Below are 20,450 nucleotides of genomic sequence, written 5' to 3' on the forward strand. Positions count from 1 at the left end.
CAAGTATACAAGTCCGTGCTTTTTGGCGTGTAACCCACCAGAAATGTTCAAGCCCATGTCAACAAACAAGGACGCTCGCAGCAAAGAACCGTACTTCAGGAGCGGGGAGGAAACCAACTACTTTATTTAGCGTGGTGACTGACATGAATATAATGTCTTTTATTGAAGGTATCGTAATGCTGCATTCGAGGATGGTTGGAAGTTGGACTTTTCCAAGTTCAAACCAGGAATTATGTCTGGGAACGCCCCCTTTGAACTCGGAAATTCCACTTGTGAAGTCGGGGAAAGAAAAGACCCCGACTTCACTAACGGACTTCAATGTGAAGTCACTCTACAATGGCAAGTTGCTAACCCCTTTGGAAACAGACCGTGAATGTTGAAACACAATTTACTCGAGTATAAAACTACATAGCTTTCTTCCTTCATAAATATTTGACAACTCCACGTAACACAACGTACTTGACGGTATGCCGTGCATGAAATTATACGGTCAACTACTCAACTGTATGAAATGCTTATGAAATAAGATAAAAACAATAAATGAAGCAAAATTGCAAGCACGTACGTTTGTTGGAGGTCAAAATGAGTTTTGAGGACCAAAATAAAAAACAATTTACCACTATTCACCATTTTAGTTGTTTACTTTCGCCTCGAACACAGGTCGGAACTGGGAAAAACCAACTCGGATATATCCGACTTCTGACCATCCTCGAATGCAGCATCAGTTAAAAGCGGAAATTACGTTATTTAATATTTACCTAACTATGTTGTCCGCACGTCGCGGTCCAACCGCGATATTCCAATCAAGCGCAAATGAGCATGTAAACGGGAGAAACTCTGTCCGCCTCGCATGTAAACGTGCAGTGTTGCCACAGTTACCTTGAAAAAGTAACTTAGTTACTTTACTGATTACTTGGTTTTAAAAGTAACTAAATTGCGTTACTGATTACTTGATTTTAAAAGTAACTAAGTTAGATTAAAAGTTACTTTTTTAGTTACTTTCAGCAGCTGCCGATAACACCATCTCAACATAAAAATAATGCAGTAGAAACAGAGTTCCAAATACTTTATTGAAAGTGCATTTTTAACATGAAAATAAAGGTTTTTTTTTATGAAAAACAAAATAGGCAGTCTCTCTTGACTTCTTGTAACGTAAATACTTTTTATAAAACAAAAAATAAAAATCTATCCAGGTTGAAAATGAAAATCCCCTAAATTCCTCTATTGTTTGTTTGTTCCGCTATTCCAGTGTGTACACATGTATCAGTTTAAATATTTATTAGTAGTTATTGACAGTTATAATTGTTTTTTGGTTTGTTTGTTTTTTCTCTTCAAAATAAGGATCAGGAAAACAAAAGGTTGATAATTTAATGTTAAATATAAATATTTAACCTTTAGACAGACACCAACACAATTAAACAGAATATTTGCACATTGTGAAGTATTTCAGAAACATAAATTTAAGACATGAAATAAACCTACCGTCCAGCCAAAAGAAATATGAAGCCACCTTATGGAACAATAAATCTATCAAACACATTTTAACCACTTAATATATGCAAAAATATTTACAAAAGTTCATTTCCCTTTTTAATCAACAATTTTTGTATTTAACATTTTTTTTTTCTTTTGTCATCACTTTCATTTTTGGTTAATGTATGACATCTTTTTTTGTTTTTTTAATCTGAGACACGATGATGACCACAGAATCACTACTGTTTATATTTTGTTTTTTGGGCTGTCGTAATCGCGGGCACGTCTCAGTTCTCCTATCTGCTGCTCATGCTAGTTGTAGACATTGACAGGGAGCCACAAACTGAGAAATGAGATACTTGCAGTGTGCTTTTAGCTTAGCTGGTGTGTTGGCTGTGGGACATACCTGTGTCGTTTGAATCCATGCATTGGATCGTCACGGGAGTTATTCTTTTTGGCTCGCGCGCAGTACCAACGCCGGCCCGGGACATACAAGTGCACCGAAAGGACTCGATAGCCATGGGAAATACCGAGATGTACGGCACCGGCTTCTGCTAACTGTCTCCATTTGTATGTTGTCACTCGTTGCGCGCGCGCGCGCCGTGTCGCGAGCACGGAAACACGGAAGTAGCTTGAATGGTGATGCTACTGAAATGTAAACAAAACAAGTAGAGCACGGCGCAGAACTCTTGCTATTGTTATGAAAACCATAAAGCCTCACTCGCAACCGATACGGTCGTTTAGCTCCCCTTGACGAACGATGGTTCGGTCGAATCGTTTTTTTGTTCCACCCCTACTGAAAACGTAACTTGTCTGACGTCACTCCCCCTGGCGAGAGGGCGGAGACGACCTCATCCCATAATGCTTCACGGACCAGTTGAGGATGGAAATAAATTATTTTTTTTACCACTTTTATGATGCACACTTTTTTTGTTGTGTTGTGTGCCTGTTGGTTAATAAAACTAGTAGTAAAAGTATCATCACTTTTGTTTTGAATGTGCAAACCATTCATGACCAGACCATGGCTGAATTCAGTGTGGTGATCAATGACTTCTGCCTCATCTTCGTAGTTAGCAGTAGTTGTTTGTGACTGTTACAACAGTGAGATAGTTTGCCTTCTTCATGAAAATGGGGAGTAACGCATTGATAGTTGTTTGTGACTGTTACAACAGTGAGATAGTTTGCCTTCTTCATGAAAATGGGGAGTAACGCATTGATTCTCTGGACAGTAACTTTAATCAGACTACTTTGTAGAATAAAGTAACGCGTTAGACTATTAGTTACTTTAGAAAGCAACTTTTTTGAGTAACGCGTTACTTAGTAACGCGTTACTCAAAAAAGTTACTAATAGGGGTGTTAAAAAAAATCGATTCGGCGATATATCGCGATACTACATCGCGCGATTCTCGAATCGATTCGATTAAAAAAAAATCGATTTTTTTTTTTTTTTTTAAGAGCTCAGAATTGTTCATTCGGTAGTCTTACCGATTCAACGTCTTATCATCATTGCCTTTTTTTTTGTGTGTGTGTGTGTGAATCAATTTTTAAACTTCCATTTTTAATGGAAAAATATTCAACAAAACGTCTGACTTCGGGTTAGGATTCACACCTTGAGCATGGAAGAATGTTATATGAACGGAACATTAAGCCTTAATATTTTATTTTAATGCTGTTCAAACATGAAACAGATTACAACCTCTATAAGACTGAAATTTCAGATAAATAAATAATACATTTTCATATAAATCTTACACTCTACAAGCTTACCGATTAGTATTTTCTAAATTTGAATGAAAAAAAATCGCAACAATCGACTTATAAATTCGTATCGGGATTAATCGGTATCGAATCGAATCGTGACCTGTGAATCGTGATACGAATCGAATCGTCAGGTACTAGGCAATTCACACCCCTAGTTACTAAGTAACGCGTTACCGGCAACACTGTAAACGTGTTACCTTGGTTGTTCCAGAAACCCGAATTCTGACCATAACCCGAATATTTCCTACGTTAGTCAGTGAAATGCAGCCAGCACCACGTTCAACCTGGCCGTAGATGAACCACAAGTAGGTCTCACGTGATACCCCCACTGGAAGAACAGGAAAAAGATCCTCCTTGTTGTCTGGGGTGGGGGCTAGTATGCTTCGTCATCTGCGGGGGCTTTCAGGACACGCTTGCCGTAAATTTGAGCTCAGCAGTTTGGCTCGAGAGCAGAATGCTGATTCACCTCCTACTGTCAACGTGTCCCCCTCCCCCCTCCTCGTCTTTCTCCGCACGTAATCCCTCTGACATATTTGTGCATGATGGGGGCTGCGCTAAACAGACGCCGCTTGCTTATTTGTACGGCAAAAAAAACAACAAATGTGCACCACGGATGTCGCTGCCGCCTTTTGTCCTCGGAGCGCGTCACCTTGGTAACGACACAGACCAACGCTCCTTCTGCTATTTAGCGGCAAGAAAGAATCTGTGAGAAAAACGTCGCAGCGTGTGCCCCTTTGGTGCAATGCAGACGTATCGGGGAGGAGCTTGGACTGGCTCAAAGTGTTATGTCGCCGTCTTAAAGTGCCCAGGTTCTCCTTTTGGACCATCTCTCCGGGTGGCATTATCAGATGTTGCCTTCCAACGTACATGTTTCTTTTCAGATGTCAGCTGTTGTTTTCTTGTTATTGTTTTTCTCCTAAATTGAAATCGAGGGAAGTATGCTCTTTAAGAACGGGACACGTTTCTTAACACGCAAAATGCAAAATGAAAACACTTGCAAGGAGCATGACGGAGACACTAATACGGAAGTAAACATGCGGTCAATCAACGACATTGTCAGGGTTCCGGTGCGGGGTGGGGACCCAAATGCAGAAAAACAAAAGGAATGAGTTGGCAAAGTTTTATTGCAATAGTGGACGGCCAGAAAGTGGTTGCAGTCCGTTGGGTGCTGGGGGCTGGTTCTGGTAGGCGAGGCGTGTGTCAAGGTCAGGGTCTGCGGGCAGGACGACAGGCTGAAAAGGAGGACAGAAATGCGAGTCAGGAAAGGTAAGTAAAAGTTGATTTCAAGGTCTAGCTGGATGTACAAACTCGTTCAGGAGTTGTGACGATCTGGCGGTGTGGTGGAGTCAGAGGCTGGCTTAAGTAGGCTGCTGATTAACTGGACACACCTGCTGCTTTGACTCCAATGCACCACACCTGGAAGACACACGCACACTCAGCGGGCTGGGCCCGCAGGCCTGACAGTACCCCCTCCCCCACGAGCACCACCAGGTGCAGAACGGCCCAGGCGACCAGGATGGGCACGATGGAAGTCGCGGATCAGCGACTTGCACAGGACCTGGCGAGCAGGGATCCAGCTGCGCTCCTCTGGTCCGTAACCCTCCCAGTCTACTAAATACTGGAGGCCGCGACCGCGGCGACGAACGTCCAGGAGGCGGCGTACCGTGTAGGCGGGATGTCCATCAATCATGAGAGGAGCTGGCGGTGGCGGCACAGGTGGGGACAGAGGGCTAGATGAAACAGGTTTTATCTGAGAGACATGAAAAGTGGGGTGAACACGGAGAGAGGTTGGGATCTTGAGACGCACAGCACAGGGATTGATCACAGCCGCAATCTCAAAGGGGCCGATGAAACGAGGGGACAGCTTCTTGGATTCCGCCTTTAGCGGGAGGTTCCTCGTACTGAGCCACACCTTCTGGCCGACAGCATAGGAAGGTGCAGGAATGCGGCGACGGTTGGCGTGAACCTGTGTCCTGGCAGATGACCGGAGTAAGGTGAAGCGGGCTTGCCTCCAGACCCTGGAGCATAGGCGCATGTGGCTTTGCACAGATGGAACGGAGAGGTCAGGGACCTGAGAGGGAAACAGTGGTGGTTGGTAGCCCAGAGAACACTGAAAAGGGGACATACCTGAGGAGGCGTTGGGTAGGGAATTATGGGCGTACTCTACCCAAGCGAGCTGAGTGCTCCATGAAGCGGGATGGGACTGTGAGATGCAGCGGAGGGTGGTCTCCAGTTGCTGATTGGTACGTTCACATTGACCATTAGTTTGTGGATGGTAACCGGACGAGAGGCTCAGGCCAATGCCTAATGCAGCACAAAAGGCCCTCCAGACCTGTGAAGTGAACTGGGGCCCCCTGTCCGACACAATGTCAGAAGGGATGCCATGTAGACGGAAGACATGTTGGACTAACTGGTCAGCGGTTTCCTTGGCAGTTGGGAGCTTGGGAAGAGCAAGAAAGTGGGCTGCTTTGGAAAACCTGTCAACAATGGTGAGAACTACTGTGTTACCTCTTGACGGCGGAAGTCCGGTAACAAAGTCCAGGGCAATGTGGGACCACGGGCGTTTGGGAATAGGAAGCGGGTGGAGCAGGCCAGAGCTAGGTTTGGAGGAGGTTTTGTTCTGGGCACATACCGTGCATGCCGAGACGAACGAGCGGGTGTCCTCCTCCATCGTGGGCCACCAAAAATTTTGGCGGAGGAAGGTCAGCGTCCTGCGGATTCCCGGGTGGCAGGTAAGTCGCGAGGAGTGAGCCCACTGTAGAACCTGGGAACGGACAGGGTCAGGGACAAACAGGCGGTTCTGCGGAGCCCGGGGGGGTATAGTCAGTCCAACCTGGGCCCTCCTCACCAGGGCTTCAATTTCAAAAGTGACAGACCCAACAAAACAGGTGGAAGGCAGGATAGGGCCGGGATCTGACCTGGTGCCCTCTGCTGCAAACTGGCGGGATAGGGCATCCGGTTTTGTATTCTGAGACCCTGGGCGGTAGGACAGGGTGAATGCGAACCGATCAAAGAATAAGGCCCACCTGGCTTGACGTGAGCTTAGTCTCTTGGCAGAGCGGATGTACTCCAGGTTTTTGTGGTCTGTCCATACAACAAACGGCTGCTCGGCCCCTTCCAGGAGGTGTCTCCATTCCTCCAATGCCGCCTTCACCGCCAGGAGTTCCCGGTCACCAATTCCGTAGTTCCTCTCGGCTGGAGAGAGCCTGCGGGAATAGAAGGCACACGGGTGGACCTTACCATCCTCCAGAGACCGCTGGGACAAAACCGCTCCGACCCCCACCTCCGAGGCATCCACCTCAACTATGAATTGCCTCTGCGGATCTGGATGGACAAGCACAGGAGCAGTGGTGAACATATGTTTGAGCCTGCTAAAGGCCAGGTCAGCCTCCTCAGACCACTTGAAGGGCACCACTGTGGACGTAAGGGCGGTAAGAGGAGCTGCGGCACGACTGTAGTCTTTGATGAATCGGCGATAGAAATTGGAAAAACCAAGGAAGCGTTGCAGCTCCTTCCTGGATGTGGGTCTGGGCCAATTGGTGACTGCAGTAGTTTTGGCAGGGTCCATTTGGAGCTGTCCCTCAGCAATTACGTAGCCCAAAAAGGTGGTTTTGGTTACATGGAACTCACACTTCTCAGCTTTCACAAAAAGCTTGTTTTCAAGGAGTCTCTGGAGTACATGGCGTACATGTCTTTTATGTTCAGAGTCCGAACTTGAGAAAATCAAGATGTCATCAAGGTACACAAAGACGAACTTCCCAATCATGTCACGCAAAACATCGTTGACCAGGGCCTGGAAGACAGCGGGGGCGTTCGTTAAGCCAAAAGGCATGACAAGATATTCGTAGTGCCCCCTATGTGTGTTGAATGCGGTCTTCCATTCATCACCCTGCCGAATTCGGACAAGATGGTAGGCCTGGCGCAAGTCCAACTTGGTAAAGATGGTGGCTCCATGAAGAGGTGAGAACGCTGAGTCCATCAGGGGTAGGGGATATTTGTTCTTTATGGTGATTTCATTCAGACCACGATAGTCAACACAAGGGCGGAGTGTCTTGTCCTTTTTGTCCACAAAGAAAAACCCAGCTCCCACTGGTGACGAGGAAGGCCGGATGATGCTGCTGGAGGGTCCTGAGGGCTTGCGAAAATTCACGTACCTGTCCAATCAAGAAGTTCAGGGCATTGTCATGTTGGTCCAAAAGCACACCTTGTCCGGTCAGGGTCTGACGAATGGAATTGTTCCCTGCTGGGTCCATAGCTGGCCAGATCGTGCTGTCAGGGTTCCGGTGCGGGGTGGGGACCCAAATGCAGAAAAACAAAAGGAATGAGTTGGCAAAGTTTTATTGCAATAGTGGACGGCCAGAAAGTGGTTGCAGTCCGTTGGGTGCTGGGGGCTGGTTCTGGTAGGCGAGGCGTGTGTCAAGGTCAGGGTCTGCGGGCAGGACGACAGGCTGAAAAGGAGGACAGAAATGCGAGTCAGGAAAGGTAAGTAAAAGTTGATTTCAAGGTCTAGCTGGATGTACAAACTCGTTCAGGAGTTGTGACGATCTGGCGGTGTGGTGGAGTCAGAGGCTGGCTTAAGTAGGCTGCTGATTAACTGGACACACCTGCTGCTTTGACTCCAATGCACCACACCTGGAAGACACACGCACACTCAGCGGGCTGGGCCCGCAGGCCTGACAGACATTGAGAGTCATAAGCCCCTGATGTCACTAATTAGGACATGCTCAGTGCCAGACATTTTCAGAAAATTTGTGAAAACAAAACAAAAACTAAAAATATAATACGTATCTGGGATTGAATGTCTGGGTTTTTAAGGCGTAAAAGTATGGCCTTGGCATTGAATGAGTTACAGGTCAACGTGTGAATACACAAACATGGCACTTTGAGATCCAGTTTAAATTCTTAGTGAGCAATTCTTCAAACAGCAGGCAACAAGTGTTTTTTTTTTTTTTTTTTGCTGCTCACTGTCAAACGACTCATCTGTTTTCTGAAGCTGATCTGTAATTAGTTGTTACCTGAGCCATGAGTAACAGTGATGTTATTTTCTGTCGACAAGTGGCAAAATGGCCGGCCGACCCTGAGATGGATAACAACAGGTCCCTTTTCCTACTTAACTGTTACTCCACAAACGAAATATGAATCAGAATGTTTATACTACCGCCAAGTGGCCAAGATTCCTGAATTAATGGCATTTCCATTCATCACTTAATAATGTTAATAATATGATAAATACAACAATAATACATGCATAGACCATGCTCTATATTCTGGATTTTTTCTGATCTTTTTCATTTTTGAAAATGATCTAATCCCTCAGCGTTGCGTCATTCACCTTCTCTGTGCATCATAAGCTTCCGTTATTTGATGAGGCCTGATGTCACCTTTTTTGTCGCCCTTCTGCTGTCCTTCCTCCCTCAATTCCTGATAACAGTGTGGATTGGACGGTTTGGCACCAGAGCACACGATTGTCCACCGTTAAATGCCGCCCTACCCGTTGCTTTGTCACCACAGCGTCTCCACAACTGGCAAGCCGGTGATGAATTGAGCCCAAAACAAATTCTGACTCAAGCCTCAGAATTGGAGCTCGCCACTGCAAAATACTGCCAAATGTTTTCATGTGTGGAGAGGGGGAGAGCTGCAATTAAGAGGGGTTTATTGTACTTCCTTGACACCAATTCCTATTTGGCAGCATCTTTTGGGCATTTCGGTAAGAGCACATGAAACGTGAAGAATGTGAATCGTGAAAAGCAAGCGTGCCTGCAGGCCCATGACGGTTGTGCATGTCCATTTTCGGCTGTTAGAACCCAAATGACATCCATCTGTTTCTTCCTGGCCGCACTTGTGCTTTCTTAAAAAGAAAAGCCTGCTGCTGCTGTTGATTGTGGTGAATGAGAATGCGCTGGTGACTCCCTTTGTTACTTTACTGGGGGGGCAAATCAAAAGGAGGAGGGTGCGGACCAGAAGGAGATCCTTGTGTTCAGGAGGTGCAAATGGGAGGGGAGAAGAGATGCAGCGGAGAAGGAAAAGATGAGGAGTTGTTAATTGTTTCCAGCTGGTTGCGGGTGTGGTCGCTGTCGAGTTTTCCAGTCGCTGACCTGTCGGTTGGCCACATCTTTTTTTTTTCGCACATATCCAAAATAATGGCGATTTCATATATTTTCGGCTTGGCAAACAGAGTGATGACTTCACAGCGTGTTTTTGTCAATGACTTTCCAACCTGAAAGGAAGGAAACGGATTCATTCCGATTCCTTGGATTTGCTTGAACAGTGCAGCGCCAGCCTGCTTAGTTGTCATTTTCTAAGATGCTCGCATGCACTCGGCGTCGTACGTCTCGTTCTGGCTCATCATCATCTGGCAGTCGACGTCGCTTTGAGTCTCTTGCAAAGGGACATTTTTCTCTTACAGTCCATAAACTGACTAAATTACATTTTAATTTAACATTTTGGTGTTGAAATACACAATGCTTTTTTTTTTGTTGTTGTTGTTTTTACTGTCAACTTCACCTGGGAGTGTTAGAAATTAACTCATTTGCTCCCAAAAATGTATAAATAAGTTCTATTTTAAATGTTTTAAGTGTCCCAAAGACGGATTTATCCATTTTTTTTTTATCCCAGAGCATGCAGAAGGCTTTGATGCAGCCTCTGAACTGAAGAAAATGCTTGAAGCAATGGTAGTAATTACAAAAAATGGCCAGCAGGTGGCAGCAGAGTAGAAGAGATCAACCAGGACCATGTTGCAAACAGGCTGATTTCCCCACAGTTCTAAACAAATTTGTGAATAATGATGAAACTTGGCTATATTCTAATGCTAATTGCTGCAAAACCGAAAAAATATAGAAATATACTTTTTTTTTTTCCTGATAGAAGAAGAGACTTTAATCTTTCTTTTGGTAGGTTCCATGATTTTATAGCAATAGAACACAATATTCTGTGGGCCTTGCAAAATCTGTCCGAATCCAGTAAAACAGCCGGGAGTGAAGGGGGTTGCTTCAGTCAAAATGGCTGCCAGTCAATGAGTTATGATCCTGATGCAAGCATGCTTATTAGCCTCTTATTTGGAGAGCCTTTCATTGTTGTCCAAATTGTGGAAATCAAGTTCAGGGAGAGAAGAACAGAGAAAATTTTTTCTACTTTTGTTGAGAAATCAGGCATGGTCATTAGAAACTGTGTTACCGTATTTTACCTGCTTTCGTAAAGAAAATCTGCCCGCTATTTGTTCTTTTGGGGTTTTATTTTCTTGGCTTTTAGAAGTGACTTCCACCTGTTAAGAGTTCCTGCGGCATATTGCCGCAATTGCAGTTGAAAGAAAAATGGATGTGTGAAAGCATGTTATACAAAAGTCTACCTTTTGTGCCTACCTTAGGCCCAAGCTTAATGAGTTACAAGCGCTACAGAAAATGGAAGGATTTGATTGCAAAGCACAAGCACAGTGTCGTGAGGTACTCCCAGTTGTCAGGTTGAAAAAAAGATAATAAAAGTGTCAGTGACAGACTGGAAGCCGCAGCACTTAGAATAAAACCCAAACCACTTAACTCACAACCGCGCTGTCCTGTTTTTTTGGTGCAGCTCTCTCCCAGTCAGCTCATTATTCAATTAGGCAGTAAAACACAAGCTTGACTTGAACCGCAGCGGCGCATCCCCACTTGGGGTGGACAGAAGTGAAGAAAATCCTCTGCGGGATGCTCCGTCAGCAGCCATTAGGATCCTCGACCTGGTTTCCATTCAGCGCGCAATGCCGCTCGGTGGGATTCTCCAGTTAGAGCCTTCTTCAGGTTGGGAGGAGGGTGAGAAATTTGGGAGGGTTCCCATGTGGGAAACCTGTGCAATGCTGGTGTATATGGTGCAAAGCTCAATATCTATGTTTTTTTTGTTTTGTTTCTTTTTTGCATATGTCACCAAACGGAATATTTTGTCAAGGTTCGATCATTTCAAGTATGTGTCAGCTTTATAGAACCTTGAAATGTGGTGAGAGGTTGCAGCACCATCTGTTGCGTATGCATGCGCCTGACGAGTTGCGAATTCTCAGAGACGGGGAATTGATGTTTAAAAATACACACCGTGTGTACGTAATGGAGTGAAAGCAGATTAGGAGGCCCTAGCCGTATCAAGACTTTTATTCTTAGATGATTGATGAGGGGGGTTGATGGGGCTGAAGCTAAACGGGCTATGCGGCCGCACACATTGGGAGGCAACGTGCAAATGCGCACACCTCCTCTATTCCGGGCCTTTCCGCACTCCCAACATTCCAGCGTCCGTATCTCACCGTCAGCCCCAACTGCTTTCAATCAGTCGGGTCACGAGGCTCTCCAGATGGGCCTCAGATTTGGGTGGGACTGCCGTGGATGTGGTAGAGGGGAGCGGGGTGGCGTGAGGCGAGGGGAGGCGAGGGTGGGGGTGCTGCAATAGTCAACATACTTGTGCCCCCTCTTCTCCATCCGCCCAGCTTGAATTGCGTCACCTTCTTCTTCGGAGACCGGCACTACATTTATTTCGCAGCCTCACACTGCTCCACTTTTTAAAAATTATTTTTTTTTTTTTTAACTAGCTGAAATTTTTCATCGGTGCTTGTGTTTTGAAAGGACCACAGTGTGCTTTTTGGACAACCGCATAACAGGACGTGCTTTTTACAGCCTGATGAAGAAACAAATTAGCAAGGCCAACGTTGCAATTTAGTGAAAGCTGAGGTCATCTGTTTTCACTTGGAGTACTTGATCTCGGACATGTGGACCGTAAATAAAAAATATGCAAGCCTTTGGAGTCATGAAGCGGAGCATTTCATCAAATCTCCGTCATATCAGGTCATGACTGCGAAAGAGGAAGGAGAGCAAGGAGATACCAACATGTAATGTGCAAACGCAATCAGTCGGCAAGACTGTTAGCGTGAGGAGGAATCTGTTGGCGTCAATTGCCTCGTGCATGTCCAAGCCAAAACGCCACACAGCAACATGAGCGTTTTTGGACTCATTTTGTTACTCGGCTTGTTTTCTTAGCCCAAAGGCCGCTCTTTGTCACCTGCTCATTACGCAGCCGTTTGCTCCACGTTCCCTTTTGCTTTGACATTGTTTGCGAGCGTTACCTGGCGACAGTAAAACTAATCTCCACTTTCCTCCCTGTCGTCATCACCCCCTTCCCTCCGTCGCGGACATCTCGCATTACGTCCCGTTCTCCTTCGCTTACTAACTGGAGAACTGGCTGCAGCCCCTCGGCTGAAGGTCGCGGTGCATCCGTGCGACAGGAAGCGTCCGGGAAAATTGCGCGGACTACAACACAAGCTCGAGCCATGCCTCAAAGCCCATCCCCTCCGGTGTGCCTCCTGACACCCTTGGGGAGGATGTTCGGTCTAATCATTCAACCATTTGAGCCTGTTTCACACGTATTCCTAATCTAATAATCATATACAGGGAGTCTTCGAGGTACGTCGGAGTTACGTTCCTACGCTAGTGATGTAACCCAAATTTTGACTTAAGTTGAATTTCCTCATTAAAGTCAATATTCACATCGAAATAATTTGCATAAAAAAATCAAAAATACATTAGAAAAAAAAAAGATGCTGTCTTTGCCGATTTTCGTCGGTGTCTCTTTTCTAGATCTTTTGATGATGTCTTGCTTCGTTTCCATGGTAATTGCTTTTTTTTTCCTTTGGCTGGACCAACATTGATAGAAGACGTCGCTTTCTTCTTTGGGGCCAAGATGTGGGAAAAAAAAGGGCGAAATAAACAAAGATGCTACCACAAGTGCACAATCGTTAGCAATAGCTAAGGGCTAAATAGCGGCCGAAGGGAAAACACTGCGGCCAAAATGTCAGACAAGGAGCCAAAATGGCGGAACGGGCGTATCCGTTGGAAAGTGGAAACGTCTTCGGTCGAGTGCGCTTTAACTCAAGGACTCCCTGTATGTGATTGCTGTGAAGAAGTATTTTTTACACATGTATCACACCTCAGTTTTTTAGATCTTCATACCACAAATCTCACAAATATAACCCAAATCAATATAAATTGCATCTTGATAAAGTAATTGTCTCCTGAACCTAAAAACATTTTCTCTGGTGTCTTTCTTGTGTTTGTCATTAACACTGACCTAAACTAAAGTCCAGGGAGGTCTGCAGTTCTTTGGGTGCTGATTCGGATTCTTTTGTAACCTCCTGGATGAGTCGTCATTGCACTCGTTGAGTCATTTCAGTTGGCCCATCACACCTGGCAAAATTTGTGGATAATGGCTGTGGCCAGTCCTGCTTTGCTGCAGTCCTAAAAGCCTTGGAAAGGGCTTTGCAACCTTTGCAGATTGACATACTATAGATTTGAATCCTTTCGCATTTGTTGTTTTTGACTGTGGAATCATGCGTTTTGTTTTTGAGACCTTGTAGCCTTCTTCATATTGTCTGACAGGCGCTATTAACGAGATTTCTCGAGTCAACAAATCTGGTGATAATCAAGCCAGGGCAGCCAGGACAGTGAAATTCAACTCAAGTTGTCCAAAAACTCAGAAATCACAGTTAACTTGACTTCTAAAACATAGCACCAGATGATTTTGTACTTTTTTTCCCCCTAAATTTGGGTGCCAACGTATGGACAGAGACTTACCGATTTTTGAAAGATGGAACCTCATGCCACAGGTGAATCACTCAGGATAATATTTTAGAGACCAGAAGGATGCTTCGATTGGTCTCGATCATCATGATGTTGTTAGCGTACGCCGCTTTCATGCAGCAAAGCGTCTCTTGGGCCTACCCCTGACACCACGGTGAAAAATCCGGTCAAAGGGATTGACTGAGTGAAATTTACTTAGTTTAGCCACTGATCTCTGCTGTGATAACAGGATTAGAGTGGTTGTTGGTGGTACCTCCAGCCTTTGGTGATTGCTGCAGACCTACCGGACTGGCCTGCCCTTGTCCATCTCTCACCTTGTCCTTTTACTAATTTAAACTTCGTAGGTTTGCTGAGCTAATGAGCTCTATTTTTATCCCCATTTGTCAGTGTGTGGAATTGTGGTTACACTTTTTCGAGCCATTTAACCATGACCCTGTGCCGCTTATGTAAGAAGCTGGCAGGTTAGCGGTGTCCTGAAGAGACGAGCTGCATACTTTTGAGTGATTGCAGCTCAATTCATCTCACTGCTTAAAACGCCGCACGGCTAAATCGTCTGACAGCTTAAGGGCAGGAAGCCGTTTTACTACGATGTAATCCTGTATTCAATTGGGAGGAACATTTATTGCCAGAAAAGAAAAATGTTCTCAAGTGTCTTCCAGAGACTTTCTAGGTATGATTTTTAAAACACATGTAACCAATTGCAGGTGCCCAAGTGAAGATAAATGCTGGACATCCACCTGCTTGGCCTTTGCTCTCTGTTCAAAAATTGTCTTGTCTGGTGCTACTCACATGCAACCTTTCACCTTTAGCCCCCGGCCATGAGACCCAATTCCATTGGCTCATCAGGGAATGCTCATCGTATTTATGTGTGGTCACGGCGTGTTTATCGCCGCTGGGTTATTAAACGTAGCCAGTCGATAGCAATAGCATCCACTCTCCCGCCACGGCAACAGATTAGAAACAGATTTAACGCTTTAATGGGTAGCTCTTGTTCCGTCGGGCCCACCCACAACCTCTGACGTCGACACCCAGCAAATGCCGGCCGCCCCCTCCTCCCTTTCAGACCAGTGAGCAGCAGTCAATGGCACCGTGAAGCCATCTGTCGCTCAATCTGGATGCTCCGACCAACGTCAACCCCGGCAGACTTTGTTTTTGAGTCTGTTTTACTTGACAGCAACACTCAAGCTGATGTCATATCACAGCCCAAACGACTCGCAATCAAATCTAGTCTGAGTCTTTTTGTTCATGGGTAAAAAAAAAAATCGTTTTTGAGCAGCATTTTTGAACGGCATCGTATTTCTGATGGGAAATGTATCCAATCACATTCATTCTTACATAACTAAGTCTGACATTATTTGAGTTGCATAACAACTTACACTGGCTGTGTTTGTGGTTGGGGAAAATAGTTCGTGTTTGATTCAGTCATAGGATGACAGTCCGACAAGACTGTCTTTTGTTATTTGCTCTAATTAGCCCCCAGTATGGCACCCAAAAAAGTGAAAAGTGCAAATGATTGTGCTATATTAGGAAACTAAATTGCATTGCTGTTGGGAGAAAAAGGGAAATAATAGCTCAACATGGGAAAGTGTTTGTGTTTATGGTCTTGCTATCTTTATTTTGTTGAAATCTATCTACACTATTCTTAAGAACAAAACGTCAATCAAGTTGTTGTTTTTTTAACTTAACCAATAAAATCAACTCAACTCAAGCTAAGCAGTTAACTTAAACTTGGTTTTAAATGACACATGTCGAGCCTGGAATAAACCAAGATCACCTTATGGATTTTTATTTGAAGCATTAGCTAAAGTTATACAATCACGTCTTGCGTGTCACAAAGCAAAGAGGCTCCATGAACTGTTTATTTTAGGACATGTTTTCAGCAAAGTGCAATGAGCATTTTAGACGTTAAGTAGTTTTCCAAGCCATCCACCCCGCTGAGTCTTCAGGCTCTCCTGGACAAAGTCCTGGTGAAAAAACATTCCAGAGAAGCGCTGAGCTGCTGCGTGCTTCATAGCAAAGATGTCTTGTCTTCAGCTCATCTTGGTTTCATAACCGTGTTGTGCCGCAACACACATGGGATGCAGAAAAGCCAAGAATGTTGTTCTTGTGAATTACTTGTGCCTCAAGTCAGCCATGAGGACGCACGACTCAATGAATGCTTTGAACCTTGCTCGATTCCTCCATGGACGGGCACTCTCCGAATGAATGGAAGATGTCTCAGGTCACGTGGCCAAGCTCTCGCCAGTGCCGAGCATGGGTGGAGGGCGTCGTCGAGCAAGGCCGGGGGCGCTGAAAGTAACTCCGCGACGTGACGTTAGCACTCAGCTCAAAGCCAACATTCTTTTCTCCTCGGCTAATATAGGACATCACTGTTTGGTCACACCTGCCCCTCCCTGAATAAAACTCATGTCTGTCTGTCTGCAGCAGCAGCTGACTTGAACTCTGATGAACCCCCTGGATAAAGGTGAAACCGCCCAAGCCATATGTTCTCTCTCGGGGTGGCAGTTTATCTGTTATTTTTTGACAATCAAAATATTTCCATCCTCAGAGGACAGTGACCATTGGTCTACAGTTTCTATTCCAGGAGTCTTAAGTCATCTTCTCCAACGTTCCATCCCGAGATCCCTCAGAACCACATTATCATCAACACCATGATTATGTTCACATTTCTAGCGAGCGCAACTCTCTTTAGATTGAATCCTGATGTTCCGGAACTGAAACGTGACATTATCATCAATGAATGGCCAGTTGCGGAAAGTGGGGACAAACGATGTTGAATGAGGAAACGAAGTCTTGCCCTCAGCAGAAGCACCTGGACAAAATTCTCACCTGTGTCCTCTGCAATGTCAATTTCAGGGAAATGTGGAATGTCAGGAATATTCTCCAACGCAGCAGAAGTAAAACTTTGTGATCCCTGGAAACCTTTTGGGGCTTTTATGGGGGCCGTGACTTTTTTTTTGTATGACTCGCTACATAACGAAGGATAACTTGGCTCGTTCTCGCCGCCCTACAGTCGCCAATGTCTGGTTTTCCGTGACCAAACATTGAAATGATTTGCAACATTATGCCACTGAGTCACTCACAAGGCACGCATGTCTGAACTGGTGAAGCCAAGCGGGGTAAACGGGCGCCAGTCAAGGCACACCCTTGGGTGGATTGGATGTGGCAGTTCCAGTGTTCAATCTCCAGCGTCCCCCGCTCCTTTTGCTTAAGCGTGCTTAGCACACGACATGTAGCTTAGCCTAGCAGAGTACAAGTCACCTGGATGTTTACCGCCCACTTGGACTCGCCGGTGGCTGGATCTGCCAGTTTCATCCGGCTTTCGGTTGGAAACATATCTTTGGCGTGTCCTCCTTGGCTATACTGCGTTTGAAAAAGTGCTTCTTTGCTGTAAGGCGTAATTCCACCTTTGATGTCCACAGTGGGACGCAATAATTCCTCATGAGTTCTTTGTTGTCATTCATCCAATGCCATTCAATGTGTATTTTCCGCACGCGATACGTCACTTGATCACGTGGCTGTCCAAAATGCCAGAGTGAGGTACACCCTGGAATGTTTGCCAGCTAATCACAGGACAACAGTGTCAACAGGAATGCTAAAAAAAAAAAAAAACAATCGGCTGGGTGTAAATGATGTTTGCGTTGGATGAAAGGTGTGTCCCACAGTAGAGAAATTCTCAAAGCGACTCCAGATCAGTGGGATGCATGCAACTCTATCCTCATGCTGTAGACGAGTGACTCTTCCCAAAACAAGCGTCATGAGGATGGCAGCTGCTGCTACTTGGGTTTGCCCACGTTGATTCTTATCAGCTGAGCGGCGCACGCGAGTGATGTAAACACGGGAAGGCCACACCGGACGTGCGCTCATACGAGGATGAATATTTCAAGTTCCATCACGTTGCGAAAGTGTATTTTTAGACAAGTCTGAATTTCCAATGGCCACTGTGAATATTTCACACAGCTGAACTGAAAGCGAGAGATGACATTGATGTTTTGCTTCTGTCCTAAATATGTCTGGTTGGCTTTCATTGCAATAGATGGATTAAGAACTAATATTTCCGCCTGGGTCCATGTAACCTGACAGGGCTAGAGGGAGGCTAAACTGAAATCTATATGCAACCACCATCTATCTCCAAATAGTAGGACACCAATGGTTTATCTTTTGGGCTTTTTACAATGGAAATTGGATGCCGGAATAAGCTGTCATCCGGTGGTCTTGTTTTTCAAGGGTTTTAAACGCATGACATAACTCATATTGGCACGGTTGTACCGCTCGCCACCGCATTTCACCTGCTCACTGTTGTTGACGTTGCTTTGGTAAGCCGTTTACATAAACTCCAATAAAGGCTGCCCGACAGGTTGAACCAAAATTGATTTGTTGATTAATTCCTCCTATTGTCAGGCATCGTGACAGCTTTGGAGCGTTTGTGCTTCTTCACTTACATCCAGCAGGTATGCTCCAAGAATGTGCAGTCCCTCATCCCCTGAATGTACAGTTGGTCCCACCTGAAACCACAGCCGTTGATTTCTGGACTCGTCTTACAGTAGCACTATATAGGCTCTTTCACGAAGGCCGTGTTTGCTCAAAGAAGCCTCTCAGGATTTCCAAGTTTACATTCAGGATGGACCTGTGGCTCTGCGTCTTTGAATCAACTGTTTGTCTGCATACTCCTGATTGCTGAATTTTCCAGACGCCTAATGGAGGGTGAATCTTGTCTTTGTTTGCTTATTTTTGGACCCACCGTAGGCCATCAAATTCCAACTGGCTTGCTTTCCAAAAAATGTTGTTTCTGGTTTTTGTTGCGTCAGAAGAATTTGGCAGCATTACCATTTTGATGTGGGTGTCTCGTACCAACAGCAACCATCTGGACAAGTTGTGTGCCACTACAGTGGTTATTTCTGTCCTTTCCGAGTTGGTCTGGACCTCTTGGATAGTATTGGACAACTGCTTCCAACTTTGTGTGTTAATGTTTTCCTTCGGGTGGGGCGGGACCTCGTGCATGACATAGGGGTGGGCGATCTTGCAAAAATTGAATATCACGATTTTTTAACTATAAAATCACTATTTTGATTTTATCAGGATTTTTTTTAATATGAAAAAAAAATAGAATATTGAATAAATACTAGGGTATTAAGGCTAGACTTAGTATGTCAAAATGAACACTAATAAATACCTATGGTAAAGAAAAATATTTATTATAAAGCAGCAAAACAGTAAAAGTCATAGTTCTGTTTTTAAGTAGTGTATTCAAAATAGCGAATGTCTTAAAGTGCACACAACTTGGTTGGTATAAATTCGTGGTAAGAAAAAAAGAGAGAAGAGTGGAGCATGTAAACGCAAAAAGTTAAAACAAACTGCAAAGTGCAAAGTACCTTTTATAAATAATGGTCAATATTGTAACAAGTTATCAACCCTTGTGAGGGGATTGCGGGTTATGTAGTTTCCTATGGTCTGAACGGGCCTTGAATGCAACACAGCTTCTTTTTTTTTTCTAAGCTATGCACTAGCGTTTTGTTTTATGGCATGGACGGGTAACTTTTGAAAATTGGCTTGGCCTGATCATTTGATACACGCTACAGAGGTCGCTTGTAAAAACAAAAACAAAAAACCTGCACATTTTGTATTTTTTGTGCCACTATTCTGTATAGTTTGCATACCTGTGAGTAATGGCAGTGTTTGGGGGAAAAAGTCAACTTACTACTTGGCAGCTCGTAACGCGGATCCAATGTCATATGGCGTGAATTTGGTGAATGCTTTTGTGAGGGCCGGTCTGCTGTTCTGGAGGCGCAGGTATGAGCTGTTGTCACTGCTAGTTATTAGCTTGGCTCTCACTGTACTGTGTGGGACGCTGCCGGTTCAGGTGATGGAAGTTCAAGCTCATAGTGTTGCCGTAACTTGTCTTCATCCTCGTCTTGGACACTCTGCATATGATTTTCGCCTGATTTTTGTCGTTTGGTACGAACGAAAAAGTTATATTATGGACAATGAATTTCTCTTCGGAACAAACTCGCTCCTCTGCGACCGCCATCCCTCACGCAGCCAGGTTTGTTTGGGGAAAACGTGCTGCGTGCGTGCCCTGCGATTGGTTGGCAACCAGTCCAGGGTGTCCCCCGCCTACTGCCCAGAGCCAGCTGAGATAGGCGCCAGCAGCCCCCGCGACCCTTGTCAGGAATAAGCGGTCAAGAAAATGGATGGATGGATGGATGCTGCGTGCGGGGGTGGGGCAACGTGGGTGCGCTATTTGACCACACGGATTGGCTGTCAAATAGGGGTAGGCTGCATGGCTGTCTTTTTCAGTCAGTGACAGAAAATGAGGTGACTGTCAAATTGTGCTGAAATGCTTTACATCGCGATCAGACGATTCCACAGAAATGACAAATCGTGAGCCCCACGTTTCGTTTAACGATCAAATATCGTCATATCGCCCACCTCTAGCATGACATCACCATGCTCCTTGTGAGTGTTTTCGTTTTCTATTTGTGTTTGGCTGCTTGTCCAGCTCTTCTTAGCATTGATTAAGCTGCTTTTTCTTTGAAAAAAAATGGCAAGCAAGGGCACTCGTAAGTTAAGGTAGCACTGTACTGATTTTGGCTGTTAGTTTGAGATGGGTCTTCCCAATTCCACAAACCA

The 20,450-nt window shown here is 45.1% G+C and overlaps 1 protein-coding gene and 1 long non-coding RNA gene across 7 annotated transcripts in view; one reads left to right on the forward strand and one right to left on the reverse strand.

Moving 5' to 3' along the window:
• Positions 1-20,450, forward strand: part of LOC144009050 (rho GTPase-activating protein 21-like) — an 85,760-nt gene that overhangs the window by 20,992 nt on the left and 44,318 nt on the right. The window lies entirely within an intron of this gene.
• On the reverse strand, positions 7,557-7,906 carry LOC144009743 (uncharacterized). The gene is made up of 2 exons (XR_013281029.1): positions 7,759-7,906; positions 7,557-7,682 (listed from the first exon to the last, which is right to left on the reverse strand). It is a non-coding gene; the product is annotated as an uncharacterized LOC144009743 (long non-coding RNA).

The sequence above is a fragment of the Festucalex cinctus genome, chromosome 20 (assembly GCF_051991245.1).
Source record: "Festucalex cinctus isolate MCC-2025b chromosome 20, RoL_Fcin_1.0, whole genome shotgun sequence".
NCBI classification, from domain to species: Eukaryota; Metazoa; Chordata; class Actinopteri; order Syngnathiformes; family Syngnathidae; genus Festucalex; species Festucalex cinctus.